We start from the raw sequence: 21241 nt of genomic DNA on the forward strand, positions 1-21241 counted from the left end.
CTAACCATTGTGCAAATAAAATACATTATCTATTTGTACATGCTGGGATATGCATGCAATAACTTTGGAAGGATATATAAAAAACAATTAATGACCTGGAAAAAAAGGATTGAAGTCCAAGGGTAAAGAAACTTACTTTTTAGGGGAAGCAGATTTGGCCCGCCTACCACATGGGAGGTCCAGGGTTCAAACCCAGGGCCTCCTGACCCATGTGATGAGCTGGTCCACACGCAGTGCTGATGCACACAAGGAGTGACATGCCATGCAGGGGTGTCCCCCACGTAGGGGAGCCCCACATGCAAGGAGTGCACCTGTAAGGAGAGCCACCCAGCACGAATAAAGTGTAGCCTATCCAGGAGTGGTACCACACACGCAGAGAGCTGATGCAGCAAGATGATGCAACAACAACAACAACAACAACAAAAAGACACAGATTCCAGGTGCCACTGACAAGAATACAAGCAGACACAGAAGAACACACAGTGAATGGACACAGAGAAGCAGACAACTTCGGGGGGGGGGGCGGTGAAGGGGAAAGAAATAAGTAAAAAATAAATCTTAAAAAAAACTTTTAAAAAAATTTAATTTAATTGCCTTTTTAAAAAAGTTACATAGATCACAAAAAATGTTACATTAGGGAAGTGGCTGTGGCTCAATCAGATGGGCTCCCGTCTACCATATGGGAGGCCCTGTGTTTGTGTCCCAGGCCCTCCTTGTGAGGGCAGTCTTGCCCACACGCTGTGGAGAGCCGCTGGCCTGCAAGCGCCGTGGAGAGCTGACTCAGCAAGGTGACGCAACAAAAAGGGAAACAAGCAAAAACGCAGAAGAACATGCAGCAAATGGACACAGAGAGCAGAGAGCAGAGAGCAAGCAAGCCACAAGGGGAAGGGGAAATAATAAAAATAAAAAAATACAGACACAGAATAATGAACAGTGAATGGACACAAAATGCAGAGAGCAAGCAAAAAAAAAAAGGTGCAAAGGGTGGGGGGTGTTACATTAAAAAATAGAAGAGGTTCTCATATACCCCTCACTGCACCCCTCCCCTCCCCTCGCATCAACAACCTTTTCCATCCTTGTGGCACATTCGTTGGATTTGGTGAATGCATTTTGGAGCCCTGCTGAACCACATGGACTATAGTTTACATTGTAGTTTACACTCTCCCCCAGTCCATTCAGTGGGTTATGGCAGGATATATAATGTCCAGCATCTGTCCATGCAATATCAATTAGGACAACCCCAAGTCCCAAAAATGCCCCTCATCACATCTCTTCTTCCCTCTCCCTGCCCTCAGCAACTACCGTGGCCACTGTCTCCACATCAATGATACAACTTTTGCAATTGCTAGAGTCACAATAGTTCTATAGTAGAATACCAGTAAGTCCACTCTAATCCATATTTTATTCCTCCATCCTGTGGACCCTGGGACGGTGATGTCCACTCCACCTCTAAATCGAGAGGGTGCTTAGATCCCACATGATTGATGGATGTGATTTTCCTGCTTGCAGTTGTAGGTATTCTTGGTTCTCTGGTGTGGTGGTTGATTGTCTTCACCTCCCTGTTAGCTGACCAATGTAAGTCCCATGAACCGGAGAGTAGGAATTGCAACTCTGCTGAGGCTCAGAGCCCAGGTGGCACATGGACAGTCCAGAGATTCAAGTCTCCTGAGCATACACAAACCCCAGCCCCAATCACAGGTTCAGTAAAAGTGACAGAAGAGGCATGTGTAGAGAGGTCACATCTGACTCCAACTCCATCACACATAGGAGCACAAATTCCAAAGTAGGGCCCACTGGCAAGGCAATGGACTCCAGAGTCATCTGTCATGACCAGAGAACCTGTGTGTCTCCATGGCCCTCAGGAGCACCAATAGCTGGGGTTGTATCTACTTTGGCTTTCTGTGGGATCCTGCTGAGACATGATAAGCGCAAACCCTCTGATGACCTCCTGACTCATTTTGAAGTCTCCTAGCCATATATACTCACTTGTCTTTACCATTTCTCCCTTTTATTCAAGGTCTTTTTCTAGTTGCATCACCAGCTGGTGATGGTAGTAATACATTGGCATCAGGGAGGCTCATCCCCAGGAGTCCCACGTTGGGAGGGGAAGGTAATGCTGAACTTACTTTTCATTATATGTCCTTATGTACTGTGTGACCATGTGCCTATGTTATACCATAAAAAGTAAAAATTACACCACTATTCTATTTTTAAAGTGGAGGGAAAAAGTATCTTGTTAATGGGAGAGGCTAAATACACAGGAGAGAGCCAGGTAATAGAGAGTGTATAGCTCCTGAGAAGGCAGCAGGAGATGGGGGTGAAAACCCAGGGACAGGATCAGCCTGGGATACAAAGGCACAGGTCTTCTCAGGGAATGGAAAGGAAGGGGAGAGGATGGAGCAGGGACAGAAGGTGTGTACATGGTCTGTCAGGGAGATGAGTGAGTTCCTGCCTGACACCCTTTCCTCTGGGAAATGAGAAGCAAGTTCTGCTGAGTGAGGGGAGTTGGAGGTAGCAGATACCCAAGGATGAAGAGAGTGAAGAAGGTGTGGGAAAACCCTCGGCATTCTCTCTGTGGTGCAGGGAGGGAGGAAGGGAATGGAATTGGTAAACTGGAGCCTTCAACTTCATCGCTCAGTAACGTTTCTCAACAGGGCTGGTGCATACAGGAGACTTTGCTATAATTTGTTACACCTTCCATGTCTGAAGGGCTGTACCATTCTTTTAAAACAAATCAATTTTATTGGTACACATTAATACAGCATAAATCCATCCAAAGTGTACAATCAGTGGTATTTGGTATAATCACATAGTTGTGCATTCATCACTTCAATCATTATTAGAGCATTTTCATTAATCCAATAATAATGATTTAAAAAGCAAAGAACAGACAAATAAACTAACAAAAAACACTCATCACCTCTCAATCTCTCTATGCTTCCCCTGCCATACATAGCTGCTATTCTGTTTCCATCTCTCCGGTTTATTTGTACTTATATTTTGTAAAAGAGTCATACCCGTTGTAGCAGTTTGATATGGTTATGAATTCCAAAAATAGATATTAGATTATGTTTGTAATCTGGTCTGTACCTGGGCATAATTAAGTTATGATTAGGGCTTTGATTGGGCCACATCATTAGGGTGCTGAGTCCCCACCCCTTGGTGGGTGGAAACTCACAGATAAAAGCCATGGCAAAGGACAGAGTTGAGGGTTTCTGATGTTGGAGTTTGATGCTGAAGCTTAAACTGGAGTCCAGAGAGAAGCAAGACCCTGGAATGGAGGAACCCAGCAAGCCTGAACTGTCGCAGATGTTGGCAGCCATCTTGCTCCAACATGTGAAAATAGACTTTGATGAGGGAAGTAACTTATGCTTTATGTCCTGTTATCTGTAAGCTCCTACCCCAAATAAATCCCTTTATAAAAAACAACCAATTTCTGGTATTTTACATTAGCATCCCTTTGGCTGACTAATACACCAATATAATAGCTCTGCTACTTACAAACAACATGATGTAATTTCCTCATTTCTAATCATTTTCAAAGATTTACAAACGCCCTTTTTACCAATTCTGCACAGATTAACCCTCAGCTTTCCATTCTCTACCCTCATTCTATTTTCTGATGACCTATATTCTAGTTATTAACTCCATGAGTTTACATAATATATTTAGTTCATAATAGCACAATCATACAGTATCTGTCCTTTTGTGTCTGGCTCACTTCACTCCACATAATGTCCTCCAGGTTTACCCATGTTGTCATATGCTTTGCAACTTCATTTCTTCTTACAACTGTATGCTAATCCATTGTGTGCATACACCACAGTTTGTTTATCCATTCATCGCTTGATGGACTCCTGGGTTGTTTCCATCTTTTGATAATTGTGAATAATGCTGCTCTGAACATTGCTGTGCAGATGTCTGTTTGTGTCACTGCTCTCAGTTCTTCTGGGTATATTCCTAGTAGTGGTATTGCCAGGTCACATGGCAAGTCTATATTCAACTTCTTAGGAACTGCCAAACAGTCCTCCACAGTAGCTGTACCATTCTTAATTCCCATCAACAGTGAATAACTGTTCCTATCTCTCCACATCCTCTCCAACACTGAAATGATATATTATTGTAGTTTTGATTTGCATTTCCCTAATTGCTGGTGAGGCTGAACATTTTTTCATTTGTTTTTTCACCATTTGTATTTCTTCTTTGGACAAATGTCTATTCAAATCTTTTGCCCATATTTTAATCAGGTGGTTTGTCTTTTTATTGCCAAGCTGTAATCTCTCTCTCTTTTTTAAAAGATTTGTTTTTATTTATTTCTCTCCCCTTCCTGCCCCCCCCCCAGTTGTCTGTTCTCTGTGTCCATTTGCTGCGTCTTCTTCTTTGTCCACTTCTGTTGTCAGCGGCATGGAAATCTGTTTCTTTTTGCTGCATCATCTTGCTGTGTCAGCTCTCCGTGTGTGCGGCGCCATTCTTGGGCAGGCTGAACTTTCTTTTGCGATGGGCAGCTCTCCTACGGGGTGCACTCCTTGCTTGTGGGGCTCCCCTGTGCAGGGGGCACCCCTGCATGGCATGGCACTGCTTGCGCACATCAGCACTGCGGGTGGGCTAGCTCCACACGGGTCAAGGAGGCCCCAGGTTTAAACCATGGACCTCCCATGTGGTAGGTGGACGGTCTTTCTATTGGGCCAAGTCCGCTTCCCTGTAATATCTCTTTATATATAATAGATATTAAACCCTTATTGGATATGTGATTTCCAAATATTTTCTCCCATCGAGTCAGCTGCCTTTTCACTCTTTTGACAAAATCCTTTGAGGTGCAAAAGTGTTTAATTTTGAGGAGGTTCTATTTATCTATTTTTCCTTTTGTTGCTCATGCTTTATGTGGAAGGTTTAAGAAACTATCACCTACCACAAGATCTTGAAGATGTTTTCCTACATTTTCCTCTAGAAGTTTTATGGCTCTTGGTTTTATATTTAGGTCCTTGATTCATTTTGAGTTAATTTTTGTATTAGATGTGAGATAGGGGTCTTCTTTCTTTCTTTTGGATATGGCTATCCAGTTCTCCCAGCACCATTTGTTCAATAGACTGTTCTGCCAGTGAGGAGGGTTTGACAGCCTTGTCAAAAATCACATGAATGTAGATGTGAGGATTTATTTCTGAGTTCTTGATTAGGTTCCACTGGTCAATCTTTCTGTCTTTGTGCCAGTACCATGCTCTTTTTACCACTGTAGCTAAGTAATGTGTTTTCAGGCCAGGAAGTGAGAGTCCTCCAACTTCATTCTTCTTTCTTTAAAAAAAATAATTTAAAAAAATTTTTTGAAATACATCACACATACATAAACAATAAGTGTATAGTAATAGTTGTGAACTTACAAAACATACATACATAACATTATACAGAGCTCTCTTACCGCACCCTACCACCAATACCTTGCATTGTTATGGAACAATTTTAACTAATGATTAGAGAGCATCCTCAAAATATTACTTCTAACCAAAGTATCTTTCATTTGGTGTATTTTCCCCCAATCTATCCTATTATTTTTTTTTATATCATTTATACAAGAACATGCATAAACAATAAGTGTATAGTAAAAGTTGTGAGCTTATAAGGCAAACATGCATAACATCATACTGGGGTCCCATACATCAACCCACCAGCAATACCTTGCATTGTTGTGAGACATTTGTTACAAATTTTGAAAGAATATTGTCAAAATCTTACTACTAACTATAATCCTTACCTTTTTTCCCTCCCAAATCACCCTATTATTATTTTTAAATATATTTTTATGACAGAAGTTGTAAACTTACCAAAAAAATCATGCACATGTGTATAATTCCCACAAAACACCCCTCTATCAACACACCATACCATGGTGGAAAATTTGTTACGGATTATGAGATAATATCATCAGACTATTACCAGGTCCATAGTGTGCATTTGGCACACTTTTTCCATACTTCCCCATTATCAACACAGTACACCTTTGGCATAGATGCATGTATATTACATTATTACTGTTGACCACAGTCCATAGGTCACTCCATTTGTATTTTTTCTCATGCTTCTCCACATTCCCACCACCCTGCGATAGTGATGAACATCTGCTCTAGCTAGCAAAGGACACTCTTGCATCTGTATCATCAACCACAATTCTCATCTACCTCTTGGTTTACTGTGCTACTCAGTTCCTAGATTATTCTCTAGCTATCTTTCAATTGGCATTTACATCCCTAGACTACCCTTTTCAGCCACATTCCCATTTATAAACCAACTATTACTATAATGTGTTACCATCAACTCTATATATTTTCCCACTTTTACAGTAAAGTTAATTAAAACTTCTACATACATTAAGCATCAATAGTCCATCTCAGTCTTCCTCTTATCTTCTTTAAGAATCCACAACCTACCACCAGGTCTTGAAGATATTTTCCTAGAATTTCTTCCAGAAGATTTACAGTTCTTACTTTTATCTTTAGGTTTCTGATCCATTTTGTGTAAGGTATGAGATAGGGGTCCTCTTTCTTTTGTCTATGGATATCCAGTTCTCCCAGCACCATTTGTTGAATACACTGTTCTGGTTAGTGAGGAGGGTTTGAAAGCCTTATCAAAAAATCACATGACTGTAGATGTGAGGATCTATTTCTTCTGAGTTCTTGGTTCAGTTCCATTGGTCAATCTTTCTATCTTTATGCCTTTATACCGGTACCATGCTGTTTTTACCACTGTAGCTAAGTAATATGCTTTCAAGTCAGGAAGTGAGAGCCCTCCAACTTCATTCTTCTTTCTATTTATTTATTTATTTATGTATGTATGTATTTATTTATTTTAAAGATTTTATTTTTTATTTATTTCTCTCCCTTCCCCCCGCCCTAGTTGTCTGCTCTCTGTGCCCATTCGCTGTGTGTTCTTCTGTGTCCACTTGTATTCTTGTCAGCAGCACCAGGAATCTGTGTCTCTTTTTGTTGTATCATTTTGGTGTGTCAGCTCTCCGTGTGTGCAGCGCCACTCTTGGGCAGGCTGCACTTTTTTCCATGTGGGGTGGCTCTCCTTAAGGGGTGCACTCCTCATGCGTGGGACTCCCCTATGCAGGGGACACCCCTGCGTGGCACAGCACTCCTTGCACACATCAGTACTGTGTGTGGGCCAGCTCAGGTTAGGAGGCCCTGGGTTTGGACCCTGGACCTCCCATGTGGTAGGTGGACACTCTATCGGTTGAGCCAAATCCGCTTTCCTCATTCTTCTTTTTAAAGAGCCCCTAACCCTTTCATATAAATTTGATAATTGGCTTTTCCATTTCTGCAAAAAAGGTGTTGGGATTTTAATTGGGATTGTGTTGAATCTAATGTCATTTTGGGTGGAATTGATATCTTAATGATATTTAAGTCCAGAACGTGGAATGTCCTTCCATTTATTTAAGTCTTTTTTGGTTTCTCTTAGCAATGTTTTATAGTTTTCTGAATACAGGTCCTTTATGTCCTTGGTTAAACTTATTCCAAAATATCTGATTATTTTATTCACTATTATAAATTGATTTTTTTCTGATTTCCTCCTCAGATTACTCATCACTTGTGTATAGAAACGCTATAGAGTTTTGCATATTAATCTTGTACCCTGCCACTTTGCTGAACTCATTTATTAGATCTAGTATCTTTGTTGTGAATTTTTCAGGATTTATTATACATAGGATCAAACCATCAGCATATAGTGAAAGTGTTATTTCTTCCTTTCCTATTTGGGTGCCTTTTTATTTCTTTATCTTGCCTAATTGCTCTAGCTAGAACTTCTAGCAAAATATTGAATAATAAGAGTGACAGTAGGCATCCTTGTCTTGTTCCTGATCTCAGCAGGAAAGCTCTCAGTCTCTCACCTTTAAGTACAATGCTGGCTGTGAGTTTTTCATATATACACATTACCATGTTGAGAAAGCTTCCTTCTATTCTTATCTTTTGGGGGTGCTGTCTTTTTTTAATCAAGAAAGGATGCTGTATTTTGTCAAGTGCCTTTTCTGCATTGGTCGAGAGGATTATGTGATTTTTCTTCTTCAAGTTACTAATGTGGTTTATTACATTATTTCATTTTCTTGTGTTGAACTATCCTTGCATATCTGGGATAAAACCCACTTGATCATGTTGTATAATTTTTAAAATGTGCTTTTGGATTCAGTTTGCAATTATTTTGTTGAGGAATTTTGAATTTATATTCATTAGAGATATTGGTCTGTAATTTCCCTTTTTCATGGTATCTTTATCTGGTTTTAGTATTAGAGTGATGTTGGCTTCACAGAATGAGTTTGGTAGCATTCTTTCCCGTTCAAATTTTTTTTAGAACTTTATTTATTTATTTGTTTGTTTATTTATTATTTATCTCCCCTTCCCCACCCTCTGCCCCAGTTGTCTGTTCTCTGTGTCCATTCACTGTGTGTTCTTCTGTGTCCGCTTCTATTGTTGTATTGTTGTCAGCAGCACCAGGAATCTGTCTCCTTTTGTTGCATCAGCTCTCTGTGTGTGTGGTGCCATTCCTGGGCAGGCTGAACTTTCTTTCGTTTGGGGCGGCTCTCCTTACGGGGCATACTCCTTGCGTGTGGGGCTCCCCTATGCAGGGGACACCCCTGCGTGGCACGGCACTCCTTGTGCATATCAGCACTGCGCATGGGCCAGCTCCACATGGGTCAATGAGGCCCTGGGTTTGAACTGCGGACCTCCCATGTGGTACGCGGACACCCTATCCATTGGGCCAAGTTGAGCAAGATTGTTATTAGCATCTTCGAATGACTGGTAGAATTCACCTGTGAAGCCATCTGGTCCTGGGTTTTTTATCTTTGGGAGATCTTTGCTGACTATTTCCATCTCTTCCCTTGTGATTGGTTTGTTGAGGTCTTCTCTTTCTTTTAGGGTCAGTGTAGGTTTCTTTTGTGTTTCTAGGAATTTGTCCATCTGCTCTAAATTATCTATTTTTTTTTTTTTTGGCATACAGTTGTGAATAGTATCCTCTTATGATGTGTCTTATTTCTGTGAGGTCAGTGGTTATGTCCCCTGACTCCTTTCTGATTTTATTTATTTGGGTCTTCTCTCTTTTTTTCTTTGTCAGTCTACATAAGGGCTTCTCAATATTGTCGTTGATCTTCTTGAAGAACAAACTTTTGGTTTTGTTATTCTATTGTTTTGTTGTTGTTGTTGATATTGTTCTTATTTCTTTTATTTTCACTCCGATCTTTACTATTTCTTTCCCTCAGCTTGGGTTGGGATTAGTTTGCTGTTCTTTTTCTAGTTCCTCCAGGTGTGCAGTTAGACCTGCAATTTTAGCTCTTTCTTCTTTTTTACTGTAAACACTGAGGCCTATAAGTTTCCCTCTCAGCACTGCCTTTGCAGTGTCCTATAGGTTTTGATATGATGTGTTCTCATTTTCATTCATTTCAAGATATTTTCTGAATTCTCTTGCAATTTCTTCTTTGACCCACTGATTGTTTGAGTGTGTTGTTTAATTTCTATATATTTATGAATTTCCCCTTTTTCTGTCCAGTGTTTATTTCCAGCTTCATTCCCTTGTGATAAGATATGGTGTTTTGTATAATTTCAATCCTTTTAAATTTATTGAGACGTGTCTTGTGACCAACCATATGTTCTATCCTGGAGAAGGATCCATAAGCACTTGAGAAGAATGTATATGCTGCTGTTTTGGGGTGTAATGCTCTATAAATGTCTGTTAGGTCTACTTTATTTATCATCAAGCTCTCTGTTTCTTTGGCCTCTGTCCAGATGTTGTATCCAATCCTAAGAGTGGTGTATTGAAGTCTCCAGCTATTGTTTTAGAGACTTCTATTTCTCCCTTCAGTTTTGCCGGTGTGTGCTTCATGTAGCTTGTGGCACCCAGGGTAGGTGCATAAATATTTATTATAGTTATTTCTTCTTGGTGAATTGCTCCTTTTATTAATATATAATGACCTTCTTCATACCTTAAAACAATTTTATATTTAAGGTCTATTTTGTCTGATATTAGTATCACTACTCCAGCTCTTTTTTGTTTCCTATTTGTGTGGAATATCTTTTTCCAACCTTTCACTTTCAACCTGGTTGTGTCCTTCTGAGGTGAGTCTCTTGTAGATAGCATATAGATGGTTTATTATTTTTTAATCCATTCTATCATTCTATGTCTTATGTGTGGGGAGTTCAAGCCATTAACATTCAATGTTACTACTGTAAAGGCATTACTTTTCCCTTTTTATCCTTTGGCTTTCTATTGTCGTATCTTACTATTGTCTGTCTTTTTATCCTTTAATTTACCCTTCTTGTTTTTTTCCTTTCAGGCTGCAGAACTCCCTTTAGTAACTGCAACTCAGTTTATACAGACTCAAAATGCTTTTGAAATCTATGTTAACACAACCTTATTGGTTCCTTGGGACTGCCTTATTGCAATCTATGGTGGAATATGCCACATTGTATTCATCTGTTTCCTTGCTGGTGGGAATTTGAATCCTCCCAGTGTTTCCAGTTACCAATATCCTTGCTCCTCTGTCCTTATACACACAACACCAGTGTTTCTCCAGAAGATGTGCCCCACAGTGGATATGCTGGGTCATAGGGGGAATGGATGTTTTCAGTTCTAATGCTTTCAGTTTAGAGCTCAGACTCTGGAGCCACACTGCCTGGCTTCAGTCCTGCCGTGATTCTGACAAGTTGAAGGACCTTGGGCAAGTTGCTGAACCTCCCTCTGCCCGCTTCCTCACCAGCAAGGTGGCGATAATAGTCAGTACTTCAATCATAGGGTTGTTACGTGTCTTGGTTCATATGTATGTATAGGGATTAGAAGGGTGTCGGGACCATACTACATTTCATATAATTTGGTAATCATAAAGTCTGACAAATTATCCTCAGAAATGTCTGTCACAACTTGAATGCCTGCCAGCAGTGTGCAAAAGCACTGATTTCCACAAAACCTCTCCAACCCTTGGAATTAATTTCTTTAATTTTTGCAAATGTGGTGTGTGAAAATGAATTTTCAGTTTCAGTTTGCAGCTCCATGACAAGTGTTGATGAGCCTCTTTTGGGATGTACTCGGGCTCTTATGATTTCCTCTTCTTTGAATTACCTGGGGAACTGGGCAAGGTGTGAGTTTGTGTTCGGGGGAGAGGAAATAAACTCTTGCCTGTGGCCCAAACCACGAGCAAAAACAACTGAGATGAGCAGTTGCGATGGAGACCTGAGACCACAAACAGGAGGTAAACCTAAATCATTTCCTGTTCGGCTTTTTACAGAAAAGTTACCCTGATCCCTGACTACTAACTGTTGGTGTCCTTTGCCCATGTCCCTATTGTCTCCTTTTGAAATACTGACTTGCAGGTACTTTCTGCTCTAGCAGTTTCACATCCATCACTACATTCCCTTCTCTCAACCCGACCAGATGGGTAGTTTTCTCCCTGCTTCGCAAAGAGGGAACCAAAGCACTCAGAGACACGACTCCAACCCCAAGGTAGATTCATACCCAGGGGAGGGGAGGAGGGGCAGAAAGAGGTGGGACGGGAGACAAGAAAAGGAGATGCAACCACTGGATTGGCTTCGGATAAATGATGGGCTTTGGAAGCAACCAATGGATCCGGTGCTTACTCGTGACATTCTTGCGGGGCAGGCAAACAAAGTCCACACTGGTTGGCTGGGGGAGGACGAATGAGAAGGTTCGAGCCTCGAAGGCACATGGAATCTGCCTTACATTGTTTGTGGCTCTTTAGTGTGGCTGAGGGGGTGCTAGCGTCCTCTCCTCCAACGGCTTGGCTTCTCCCAGGCCTCCTGCGTATCTGGTATACCAAGGACGTTCTTCAGTCCCCGACCGGGGCCACTGACTGGCAACATGAGCTCCCCGGATGAGGTGTCTGTTTGGGGAGCAGGTTTCTGCCCAGAGGGTGGGGAGCGGGGCAGCGTTAGCCGGCGACCTGGACGCGACCTTGACTTGGGGGCTCCTCGGAATGGTGCGGGGGAGGGCGGGCTCCTGGTCCTGGAGGGTCTCGATACTAAGCAGGAAGTGATGGAAGCGGCAGGGGCAGTGCTGTCGGGTCAGGAAGGAGGACCTGGCTCCCCGGCCGACGAGAAGGACGCTCTGGACTACACACCCCATCTTGCTGAGGAGAATGCGGGTATCGCGAAGCAGTTGACTGACCGGGACGCACTAGGTGTCCAGAGAAATCCGTCCCCCGAAAGCCGTCCCCTTCAAATATCCACCATTTGGGAAGAATTAGAGGAAAGTCCCAATGGTAGAAGCGCACCTCCCCCTAGCTGTGAGGAATCAGAGCAGGCTTCTCCTGCTTCTCTAAACCTGAGTGCAGTGGAGGAAGCCCAGATCTGGGGAAACCCTAAAAGAGACCCTAGGAGTCTGCTTAATATCCCTGTGGATCTCCAGCGGCCTTTGGCAGAGGGCATGGTCGGGCAACCTCTTGGCCTTGAATCATTGAATGAGTTCAGTGCAGTAAAGGTGATGAGGGTGAACATTTATGCCAAAGAAGGAGGCCAAGCAAAGTCCACCATCCCCGAGGATCCTGGGGACACACCTAGAAACTTTAATGCGCGTGTCAGGGAGAACTTTTTTCACATGCCAGGCTCTTTTCTGGCTTGCAGTCCTCATGGGTTTACTTCATCCACGGGATGGCAGCCTGTAGGAGAGCTTGACCTCCCATCTAAGAAAATGCATGGCGTGGTCTGTGGGAAGAGAGGCAGCAGGCCCAGCTACCCAGGAGCTGCTGCTGCAGGCGGCCTGCTGCAGGCCATCCCTAGAAAGAAGGTGGCCCAGGAGAAGAGATCCTTAGGTGGTGCCTCCAAAGATGCACTTGGCAGGAAACCCCACACCTTTCCTTCATGGGGACAGAGAATCTCCAGAGGCACATTGGAACCACCCACATTCCCCCCTATTTTTGGTGTTCCACTGCTTCGGAGATCCAAGCGATACTCCTTAGTGCCTTTGGGATCCAAGCAGCCCAAACACAGCAATGCTGGGAAGAAACCTGTGGCGTGCAAGACAAGGGAGTCTGAGCCCATGGCCGGAGAAGATAATGACCCAAACAGAGATCCAGTCCCAATGGGTCAGGTGAGTAGGCCATCATTCTCCATTTTCCACATGCCATCATTTGCATACCCAACATTTATCTTGACACATGCTCTTTCTGTCCTTTGCCAAACCATTGTCATTGGGCCCCTAAGGATATTAGGATGTCAAACCAGGGTCGTTTTAGTGGTAGCAAACATTAAGAGAGCACTGAATAGTCGCCAGGTACTGTTCTTAATGCATTACTCGTTTTTGCCCTTCTTTTCAGAGAGGGGTTGGGAATGAAGGGAGCGCTGGCAAATGCTTTGAATTGGCCATCCCCTTACAGCAGGGGTTCTTAACAAGGAATCTATGAATTTCAATTGAAATTCAAAAAGAACATTATTCTCGTTGGGATGTGTTGGTGCGGGTGTGATATATTTATTAAATAATACACAGTATAGTGTGGACGTAGTAAGGGGTCTATGGTTTTCACCTGACTGGCAGAGCAGTCCATGGAACAAAAAAGGTTAAGAACCCCCGCCTTAGAGTTTGGGCTGCAAGCTTCAGTGTTTAGATTCATTAGCTTCTTTTTTTTAAATTATTTTTTTCTTCTTTATTTTCTTTTAATGTTACATTAAACAAATATGAGGTCCCCATATACCCCCCACCTCACCCACCCAACATCAACAACCTCTTCCATCATTGTGGCACATCTACTGCACCTGGTGAATACATTCTGGAGCACTGCTGCACCACATGGAGAGTGGTCCACATTGTCGTCCACACTCTCCCCCAGTCCACCCAGTGAGCCATGGCGGGACACACAGTGTCCAGCATCCATCCCTGCAGCACCACCCAGGACAACTCCAAATCCTGAAAATACCCCCACACCATATCTCTTCTTCTGTCTCCCTACCATCAGAGGGTGTGGCCACCCTCTCCATATCACTATTACAATTTCTTCCCTTACTAATCATGGTAGTTCCCCAGCAGAACACCAGTAAGTCCACTCTAGTCCATGGGATTCATTAGCTTCTTGATTCCTATTTCCCAGCTGTTCTCCAAGTCTTTCTTTAAGGGGCCTGGGCTTTTTCACTGCATCACTGTTCTCCCTATCTCAGCTCTGCCTCTTGATTTGGGGAAGACTGAGGGAGAAAATTGTCAAGGAGATTAGCTTCTCAATTTCCATTCCACTTCTGTGCCTCATCTCAATCTCTGCAGACACACACGCACATGGGTACATCCCAAATCAGACAGAAATTTTTGTTTCAGCTTCCAAAAAACCGATTAGAGCCATCTTGCCTGTCTATGCATCATGGAGAAGGCATCCATGGAGACCTCAAGACCAGGGGCCGCCAAGTTCCAGGAAGCTCACAGCCTCTCATTCTGAGCCAGGGAGGCATCAGTCCCAGAAGGCCTGCACCCTCAGGTGAGACTGGTGGGTTTGGCATGTGGGGAAGGGAGAAGGGGAAGTGAAGAAGGAAAATTCTGGCTCTGTCAGTTCTGGCACCTCAGCCTTGCTCTTAGGCCTCTCTGCCTACTCATCAGCTTTCCCACAGCAAGTAGGGTACAGAAAGATTTGGCTGTAGGCCACACTGTCCTCTTTGTGGGGTTTGGCCAGTGGGGGTGAGTTGTAGCAGTGCCTCGAACTCCAACTCCAGAAGTAGTGTTTCAGAGGAACAGAGCTTTTTGTGTTAGGGACTGTTCAGCCACACTGCTTATCCCACGGGTTGGCCGTGACTGTAGCTTGGGACCACAGTCTTCAAAGGGCTATGAATGGACAATAGCAAGGGCAGGCCCAGAGGAAGGCTGCAGCTTCTGGGCAGAGCAGGGGCAGCTGCTTGCCAGCAGAGTGTGGTTCTGCCTCACTTAAGACCCCACTAAATCCTTCCCACCTCACTCCTTGGCCTGGCAGTTGGATTTTTTGTTCTCTTTCAGGTCACCAGGAACCACTTGTCCTTCCTCCAAGACAGGAAAGACAACAGCAACCACCTGGAGCACAGGGCTGCCCTGGGGTAAAGCTCTCTTTGGTTCCTAGAAACCCAAGTCCAAACTAGATGGTGGGATCTGAGTACAGATTATACCGATTTATGTTGTCTTCCTACTCCCAAACACCCAGCTGACAGAAGGAGAATTCCTCCTTTCCATTGTGGATTTCTTCCTAGTCGGGGTACTGGGCTTCAGGATATGAGATATGGAGGGGACAGGTAGAGGGGAGGATGAGGAAAGAGTTGGCAGGAATATACTAATACTTTCTCTTTATCTGGTATCTGCTGGTCTAGTGTCTGGTGCTACAGAAAGAAATTGATGACCTAAAACATCAACTTGGTATGATGAATTTCTGCCTCAGCCAGGGGCCAACCAGGGTATCTAGTGCAGAACCTGGGAGTGGGGTGGGTTGCAGGTGCAAGTGGCCTCCGAGAGACCAACATTTCTGTGGGTGGAGGACCTAGCAAGCCTTGCTCTGGAGGCTTTTCTGTATTTATGTCTAGGTATGTGTATGTATAGAAATGTATTGTCTGAATACATGTACTGTTTATCAACAAGGTCTGGAGATGTTCTTCTCCTAGGATGTTTAGATATACCTTATTTTCTCTGCTAAATAAACTGTTTCTTAGTGTGGTGTGTGCACTATTTTTAAAAAATAAGCTCTGAATTTTGTGATGTGCACAAATGTTTGATATCCACTGGTATACTGTGTTCCCATTTAGGAAACATTTCCACACTTAATTTAGGTGATGGGTTGGTAAGTCAGTCCCAGGGCTGCTTGAATGGGGGCTGGAGGTTTCAGGATTCAGGGTTCAGTGGCTCCCCACGGGGACCAGGAGAAGGGTTTCCATACTCCTAAGTATTGAGTGCCTGGTTATGTCTTTTTCTGTTTCAGCGGCCATGCAGAGCCTCACTGACAAGTTCCAGACCCTTTGATGTGAGTGTTACATATACCATACCCCTTCCTCAGGCTTAATGATTCAGGAGGGCTGTGGGCTGGCCCTGGCTTGGGCCTTTTCCCTGACTCTGTTCTGTTTGACAGGTTGAACCCAGCATCCCCGTGCCAGAGGAGTAGCTGGTACCTATCAAGCCCAGGAGCTGTGGCCAAGCTGGTTTCCTCCTTTTCTCCTACCACCCTTCTTCCCTACATTGCCTTTCCCTCATCCTCCCCCCCCTCCCAGTTCACAGCATTTTCAAATTAATGTACTTCTCATAGTCTTTGGTCTGCCCTCTGTGTGTTTGGGGGTGTGGAGCAGTGTGAGGTTATTCCATTTAGAATAGTTTTAAAGTAAAAGACTTTTTGCATTCTGTGGTCTGCCTTCTCTCTGTGGGGGAGCCAGGCCAGCCTCTACCAGGGCACCATGTAGGCTGTGCCCTGCCCTGTTAGCATTTCCTTCCTTTCCCCTAACTCTTCATGGTCTTTCTTAATTTCCTTTTGTTTTCTTAGTTCTTGTTCATCACTCCTATTCCCCTTCCTTTTCAGCAGGAACTAGTTACTACCTTCAAGGTCCTGATCCCTCTTACCTGTCCTCATTGTGCCAGGTACAGCCAGGTACCTATGGGCTTCCAGGACTGGCCATGTGAGCTATACCTGCATGATTCCAGAGCATGCCTTTTGCATGATTACAGAGTGAAAGGTGCCCCTATGGTTGTGCAATGGGAATCCCTGGTAACTACCACTTAGATTAAGAAATAGAACTTTGCCAATACAGTAGAAACCTTTCTGTTTGCCCCACCTCAGTAACAACCTCCTTCCTACTCCTCCATGGTAAGAGCTATTGTGACTTTTCTGTAAGTGTTATCTTTCTTTTAAATGATTAAAAATTACTCTTTAATAATTTTCCTTACCCTGGTGTTAAAATTAAATTGGATGTGTAAAATAAAATTACATTCATAAGACGTACTACACCTACTCATATAAATGTTTGCACATATATATACATATATATGTATTTATATACACGTGTACATGTGGAATACAAAAAGCTACAGATAAAGGAGTAATTATAAAATGATTAAGCCATGTAACTACTAATCAGAACAAGAAACCATGCACTGCAGCTTCAGAATTCCCTTATGTTTTCCTTGGTGTAAAAGAAACCTAAATCAGTAGACTGTAGGACTTCATTTATGTGACCTTTTGGAAAAGGCAAAACTATAGGGACAGAAATTGGTCAGTGTTTTCCAGAGTATGCACTTCTTGAGAAGGGGTTTAGTACAAATGTGCATTATTTTCCTTAGCATTTTTTTTTGTGAAATGTAACATGCATAGAGGAAACTGCACAATATAAGTGTCTAATAAATGTTTAGAAAGTGCAAAGCTATATGAATATCCCATGTCACGTTGGAGAACAATTTCAGGGTCCTCAAAAACTACTGATTTTCCTGACTGATTTCAGCCCCATTCCTTCCTCAAAGAGGAAAAGTCTGTCTACTTTTTGATCATCATATTTGCACTTTTATTTCTGGCTAAATATCCTTAAATGATAAGAGTTTAATGATACCAGTTATTTACCTTTTTATGAATGGAATCATGAAATATATTATTTCTTGCTTGCACTCAGTGTTAGGAATTCAGCTTTGGACATGTGTGTTTGAGATGTCTATTACACCTCCAAATAGAGATGTTGAGTAGCAGAATTCTGGGTCTGGGTTGGAGGTCAAAATATGGGAGTTATCACACTATAGATGTTATTTAAAGCAAGCTCCTCTATCACTTCTGAAAAGAGTATAGGTAGGGAAAAGAATGGGACCAAGGACTGAACCTTGGGTCCTCAAGAATTCTGGGAGAAGGGGGAGGAAATGAGGACTGAGAAAAACGACCTGTTGTGGTGAAAATAGACTCAAAAGTGGTACAGAGTAAGTTTATTGAGCTAAAGTTGCGTTAAAGCAGGAGCAGCACCATAAGATTTCTGCTCAAAAGGTTGACTTGGGGAGCAGCTTATATGATGCTTGAGACAAAGGGAAGGTATAGGGGGGGAATAAGCAGGGATAAGGGGGGTATAATTTATTCTTGATATGTGCTTTTCAAGGTTATGGGGCTGTTTGAGCAGGGTGTCTTGAGGCTCAGTTCATTACCAGCAAGCAGGATGCTGATACAGGGTTGTGGCTATCTGGTGAAGATTAGCAGGCCTTGCTGGTGTCAGCTTGAACTCTTCATTACTGGGGCAGGGGGTTTTATCAGCACTGCAAAGGATTATTGGTATGTCAGCTTGCTTCACTTAAACTCTGTTTCTTTTTTATAACTCCCTGGATAAAATGGAAGCTCAAGCAAATCAAGGTGGTTAGTAAAATCATTTATCTTTCCAATTTCACAGACCAATGAGATAGGAATAAACCTAAGGTTTTCTACTCCTGGTAATGGCAGACTACATAAATTAGATAAACCCTTCCACTGGGAACTACCAGAATGAGGTAGGGAAAAAACTGTCTTAAGGCATTGGGATTTAATGAGACAGTGATAAATTATAGGGTCACAATCCAGAGAAGGAATATACTCAGGTGAACTCCATCTTTGGGGATGCTTTTCCCCCAGGGGTGTCTTTATCAGTTCCATGTAGCAGCTGGGTATTTATGAAGCTGAGCAGTGCTTTCAGTTTGAAGAAATAGGTGGACAGCAACTGGAATCCAGGGCTTGCCCAGAAAAGTTGGCATGATAAAGTTTCCCAGCTTTGGTTTGGAATCCCAAAGAGCTATGACCCAGGAGTAAGGGTATCCATAAATATACCAGTTCCAGAAGAAACCAAAGCGAGCTTCCCATAATCTCCATTTTACAAACTGATTTAAAATAATTCTGAACCCTCCTACAAAGTCATACCTGTTGTTTCCTGTCCTTGGACACATAAAAATTGATGGCAAAGAGATGTGGACTTGGAGAAGTCTGGAGCCAGCTTACTCCCCGCAGGCTCAAAATCACCTTTTCCCACACAGAAAATTTTTTTAAAATTCTGATTTCATGGTACCCAGTGATCCCTGCTAAAAGGAAAAGTAAATCCTCTCTAAAGGAAAAAAAATTCTAGAACTCAAACATCCACAGTTTTTCATATGCGGTGTTTGACATTCAACAAAAATTACCACATTCACAGAGAAAAGGCTATATCACTGACAACCAAGAAAAATAATAGAAAATAGAAACAGACCTATAGGAATCTAGATAAAGGAGTTGTAAGGGAGATATTTAACTTTTATGCTTATGGGATTTAGAACTACATTGCTTGTGTTAAAAATTTCACTCTGCCTCTTTTGAACTTGGTGATCCTGGTCAAACTCGTTAACTATTCTGTGTCTCAGTTGTGTCATTTGTAAAATGGAAAAAATAATAGAACCTATCTCACTGGTTGGAGCAATGAATTAACATGCTTGGAAAAATGCCAAGAACAGTGTAAAAGCTAGTTATTATTAAAATCTGAGTTTTAGACATGATATTGAGTTGATAATGTATATGAGGTTTTATAATCCAAGTTTTTCATTTAACACTGTATCATAAACATTTGTCCATGCTGTTAAAAATAATTTTTGTATGCTTAATATGTCAAGGAAATAAATGACAAGATGTAGAATTTTGGCAGAGAAATGTAAACTGTAATAAAAGAACCAAATGGCAAATCTACAACTAAACAAAATAAGTGCAAAGTAAAGAACTCAATTCATTGGTTTAATTACAGATTAGTGCAGAAGAGAGAATTAGTGAACTCAAAGATAGGTTATAAAATGTTATCCAGAATGAAGCTGAGAGAGACTTGATGAAAAATACAGAGGGAAGGGCAAAAAGACAGAGATAAAATGATAATGTCAGTATTCCCAGAAGGAAAAGAGAAAGAATATTACAGAATCAGTGTTTGTAGGGTTAATTTTCCAAAACTGAGAAAATATATCCAGACGTAGATTCAAGATTCCCTATGAACCCCAGTCAGGATAAAGCAAAAAAAAAAAAAAAAAAAAAAAAAAATCTAGGCACCATATAATGAAATTGCTAAAAACTAAAGGCAAAGAGAAAATCTTGAAAACATTCAGAGAGAAAATATTACCTTCAAAGGACATAAAATTTGACTTACTCCTAACTTTTCAACCAAAACAAAAGAAGCCTGAAGACAGTGGAATAATATCTCCCAAGTGCTGAAAGACAATATCTGCCAACCTAGAATTCTATATATACCCATGTATTAGTCAGTCAAAGGGGTGCTGATGCAAAATACCAGAAATTGGTTGGTTTTTATAAAGGGTATTTATTTAGCGTAGGAGCTTACAGATACCAGGCCATAAAGCATAAGTTACTTCCTTCACCAAAGTCTATTTGGAGCAAAATGGCTGCCGACATCTGTGAGGGTTCTGGCTTCCTGGGTTCCTATGTACCTGGGGCTTGCTTTTCTCTGGGTTCAAGGTTCCTTTCTTCCTGGGGCTGGCTTCTCTTTCCTATGTGAGCTTACTTGCCGGGGGTTCTGCTTAAGTCTTCATCATCAAACTCTAACATCAAAACTCCAACATTAAAAGCCCTCAACTCTGTTCTTTTTTTTTTTTTTTTTTTTTTTTTTAAGATTTATTTATTTATTTAATTCCCCCCCCTCCCCTGGTTGTCTGTTCTTGGTGTCTATTTGCTGCGTCTTGTTTCTTTGTCCGCTTCTGTTGTCGTCAGCGGCACGGGAAATGTGGGCGGCGCCATTCCTGGGCAGGCTGCTCTTTCTTTTTCACGCTGGGCGGCTTTCCTCACAGGTGCACTTCTTGCGCGTGGGGCTCCCCCACGCGGGGGACACCCTTGCGTGGCACGGCACTCCTTGCGCGCATCAGCACTGCGCATGGCCAGCTCCACACGGGTCAAGGAGGCCCGGGGTTTGAACCACGGACCTCCCATATGGTAGACGGACGCCCTAACCACTGGGCCAAAGTCCGTTTCCCTCAACTCTCTTCTTTGCCATGCTTTTTATCTAATCATAATTCAATTGAATTATCTAATCATAATTCAATCATAATTCAATCATGCCCAGGTACCAATCAGATTACAAGCATAATCCAATATTTCTTTTTGGAATTCATCAATAATATCAAAGTGCTACAACCCATCAAAAGTATCTTGAAGAATTTAAGTGAAATCACATTTGCTGAAGAATACTGAGAGGATTCACCACCAGTAGACCAGCACTAAAGGAAACATGAAAGGGTGCTCTTCAGGCATAGGGAAAATGATTATAGATGGGAAGTGAAAAATGCAGGCAGAAATGAGGAAAATAAAAAGGAT

At 42.3% G+C, this 21241-nt stretch overlaps 1 non-coding gene across 1 annotated transcript; it reads left to right on the plus strand.

The window, feature by feature from the left end:
• Positions 1-18807: 18807 nt before the first annotated feature.
• On the plus strand, positions 18808-18939 carry LOC111759791 (small nucleolar RNA SNORA38). Its single transcript, XR_002793680.1, has one exon. It is a non-coding gene; the product is annotated as a small nucleolar RNA SNORA38 (small nucleolar RNA).
• The last annotated feature ends 2302 nt before the right edge of the window (positions 18940-21241 follow it).

This window comes from Dasypus novemcinctus, chromosome X (genome assembly GCF_030445035.2).
Source record: "Dasypus novemcinctus isolate mDasNov1 chromosome X, mDasNov1.1.hap2, whole genome shotgun sequence".
Taxonomy (NCBI): domain Eukaryota; kingdom Metazoa; phylum Chordata; class Mammalia; order Cingulata; family Dasypodidae; genus Dasypus; species Dasypus novemcinctus.